The sequence below is a fragment of the Cotesia glomerata genome, linkage group LG1 (genome assembly GCF_020080835.1).
Source record: "Cotesia glomerata isolate CgM1 linkage group LG1, MPM_Cglom_v2.3, whole genome shotgun sequence".
NCBI lineage: Eukaryota > Metazoa > Arthropoda > Insecta > Hymenoptera > Braconidae > Cotesia > Cotesia glomerata.
In genome coordinates this window covers 22,812,404-22,816,192 of record NC_058158.1, presented here as the reverse complement: position 1 = coordinate 22,816,192, position 3,789 = coordinate 22,812,404, and the positions used below count along the sequence as shown (strand labels likewise).

The window sequence follows — 3,789 nt, the reverse complement described above, 5'->3', positions numbered from 1 at the left end:
AACTCCTATTCTTTCCCGCTTCACAGCATTATTTATATTTATAAAGGGGAAGTAGAGGTAGGATAGTTTCAATCATCAAAAGTTTCCTCATGTCAGTAGTGTAGATGTTTTTTCCGGGCTTTGAGGCTATGATGAGCAAAGTTTATTTTTCTTGTTGTTTGCAAGATATGATTATGCCAAGATAAATTTTGACTTAAAATTTGACTTATATGAAGTCCCAAGCACTTTACTGAATGTACAGTGGGTTATTGTTCTTTCCGTGTATGCGAGTGAAAACAATCTTCCAATTAAATTTTAAGTCTAGATCTAAAAATACATTTCTATATAAAGCGCCCAGCAGAGCGGGCGAGTAACAGCTAGTATATATATATATATATATATATTAGACTGGGCCAAAAAAATTAACTATTTTTTTTTTTTTTTGTATATCGAAAATATTATTTGGGATGACAAAAAAAAAAATGTTGTGAGAATTTGAGCCCTTAATATTTATATTAAGAGGTCTATCATCGCAACTTTTAATTTTTTTTTCCGGAACGGGTTTTTGTCTCATAACTCCTAAACCATCGAGGTAAATGAAATAAACTTAGATGTTTTTTGAAGCAAATTTAATTGTCTACAAAAAAAGACTGATTGAAATTTTTCGTCAGATGAACCGTTTTCTTATAAACACGCCTTGAAAATTGATAAGATTTCAGAATTTTATTGTTTAACTTTGGAATTTTGTAATTCACTTAAAAATTAGTATCCGGAAAAATTCAATAGAGATTCTTGAAGGGAATTTAATTTCCTACAAAAATGTCTCTTAACATTTTTAGCTAAATTCACTCCTTTGAAAGTTATTCAAAGTTAAAGTTGATGTCAAAATAAAATTCTGGTTTTTTCGCTGTAAATTTAATTTTTTGAGCCCATTGAAAATTTTGATCTTTTATAGATAATAATTTTTATTTTATCAACAGAATTATGAAAAATTTGAAAAATCATAATATATTTTTATTTATTGGCATTGAAAAGCTATTTTCTGCAGAAAATTGCATTTTCACTGTGTTTTGATAGTTTAAAAAATAACAATCATGTTGTTTTCTCATTGAAAATTATTTACTTTTTATTTAATACAAATTTATCTACGAGAATCCGCTTTGATTAACAACCTCCCCTTACTCCCCTTGTTTCATTTTTCGACATCAATCCACAGTACTACTTCTCATGAGATTACTCTCTCATTTTCTCAATAATTGCGTCGCTTAATACGAATGCTTAGCAGAAATTAATCATCAATGATATAGTACACATTCAATAAGAAACAAAATCAAATTACAGTCAACGCTCTCTGTATTTGATTCGCCCATCCAGGACCATTCTCTGTACTTGACTCGTCCATAAGAGCTGTGTAAATTCGTCAAATACAGAGGAAAAATGTGGTCAAACACAGAGAGCGGTTAAAATACAGAGAGGTCCAATACAGAGAGCATCGACTGTATCATTCATAAAATTTTATAGCACAAAAATATCATTGTATGTATTTTAATCATTTATATTCTATAAGGAAAACAATATAAAACTTTAGTACATCTATAATTATATTTAACAATTTAAAAGACGGAATAATCATTCAATTAACGTACTTTTATTGCAATTAGGGAATTTTTTCCGATACTCACTAATAACTAGTAATAAATATTGGAGCTGTTCTTCGTCTTTAGTAAGGCATTGATTGTAATCTTCAATTAGCGCTACACCACGTTCCGCGACTTCATTGACAACAGCCAATTTACTAAAAAATTGTTGACATTCCTGAAAACTATCGATGCTGGACCACTTGTCGACTTCTTCACTTAAAAATTCATGTGGCAAGTCAAAGTCTTTTAAAATTGTTAACGATTCTGTTGAAATGAAGTCACTTACATCTTTGTGTAAAAATTCATGTAAGTTTTGTAGTCAAATTCATATTTTCTGGCTTTAGTTTTTATAGGGTTCCGATTTTTCAAATTTTTACCATTTTTCTTTACTTCCGGATCTACAGCATCGTCAAATAGAGAAATTATGGCTAATTTGTCACTTAAATACCACAAATGATCGCTCATTTTTAAAGCTCCTTTTGATACAGATGAATTAATTTTATCATAGAGTATCAATTGTTGCATCAAAATTAAGTCATTATTTGCAGCTAAGATAGCAGAAGGTGAAGTGAACCAAGCTTTTATATAAATGACAATTATGAAAATACATACTTGGCGAATACTAGTTAATTCATGAGGGGTCAGCTTAAATTCTCCCCTAAAAATATATATTTTCAGGCAATAAATTACCTTTCGACATCCAACGAGCATGACTCATCGCTCCTGGATGTTTAAAGGTGAAATTATCTTTTGGACTAACTCCTAAAAAACTTGACGCTAACTCTAAAAATTCTGGGTAATCATTCCTCGGAAGATATTTCTGCAACAAATGAGTACGAATGAAAAAACTGATTTTCTTAATCTAGAATTAATAATTAAAAATCGTTTTTGAATACTAAAAGAACAAGATTTCAATTAAAACAAAGTACAAAATTCGATCAATTTTAATTTAACATAAATTACGAGTTAAAGATAATCACGTATATTTTTGTCTATGTTTAAAATGAATTGTATTCGATCGACACCAGGAAATTACTATTAATTTAAGGTTTAAATTTTTCCATTACACAATTTTTTAAATTTACCGAAAGGAAAAATTTCTTTTGAAAAATATGGGCATTCTAGTGACAAGACATTGATATGTTGGAAATTTTCAACAATTTCATTTCTTTGCAGAAGAAATCAAAATTTTTCGCACAGTAACTTTTTTGTTGGAAAATAGTTTAACTGATTAAAAAAATAAAAAAACAAAAATACAATTTTAGATAGATAACTTGAGAATTTTCATTCAGAATTGTTTTTTTCCAAATGTAGAAAACTTCTTTCAATTATTTGCATTTTCTTAAAAAAAAATTTTTTCTCTCAGTGTATAGTGAAAAAGAAAGTTGTTTTTGAGTGCTTTTGTGAATGATATTATGTAACTAAAACATACCAGCGAATAACTTTCAATAAAATCCAATGTTTCGTCTTTTTTCTCTGATAGTACTTTAGCAACAATAGGATCATTAATTCCTGCACTGTATTTTGATTTATCTATCTTGTTCCAATTATTTTTGAATCTACCAAAAATTGAAACATTTGGGCCATTTTGCGTTGGCCAGTATACTTCAAAAACACCTTTAATGAGTAGTTCAATGACGTGATGACGACATGGCAACCAAATGAGCTTTCGCCCTAAAAGATTCTCTAGTTCTACGCCAGCGCCACGATGAATGCCTATTTAATAATAGAATCATTAATGAATTAAAAACAAACATGAAAAATAAAATCTCTCAATTCTAAATACTTTGTTAATAGTATTGATTTACCTGTATTTGTATATGCAGTATCAAAGCACACCGCTTTGACATAATCACTGACACCCCAATGCTTCAAAGTTGAGTTTACTGCTGAAGCTTGCTCAATTCCAGTTCCTGCTCCAATTTTGAATGCCTAATAATTGTTCAGCGCCAGACGATGTCAGAAGAATTGGGAGTCTATCTACAACATCTGCGCCAACAATATCGCTTAACAATTTACCATCCCAATGAACTACGTAATTATCATTGAACTTTAAGTCTTTTTTTAACCCTTCAGCTATTTCTTTTCGAAGAAGTATACGATTTCGTTGGATAGTTTTATAGCTTAAATTAACATTCCGAAGATCTATTCCAACGCTCTGTAAGGTAGC

General features: G+C 29.7%; 1 long non-coding RNA gene across 1 annotated transcript; it reads right to left on the bottom strand.

Moving 5' to 3' along the window:
* Positions 1-2,409: 2,409 nt before the first annotated feature.
* On the bottom strand, positions 2,410-3,539 carry LOC123264758. The gene is made up of 3 exons (XR_006509418.1): positions 3,428-3,539; positions 3,052-3,335; positions 2,410-2,439 (listed from the first exon to the last, which is right to left on the bottom strand). It is a non-coding gene; the product is annotated as an uncharacterized LOC123264758 (long non-coding RNA).
* Between the last annotated feature and the right edge of the window lie 250 nt (positions 3,540-3,789).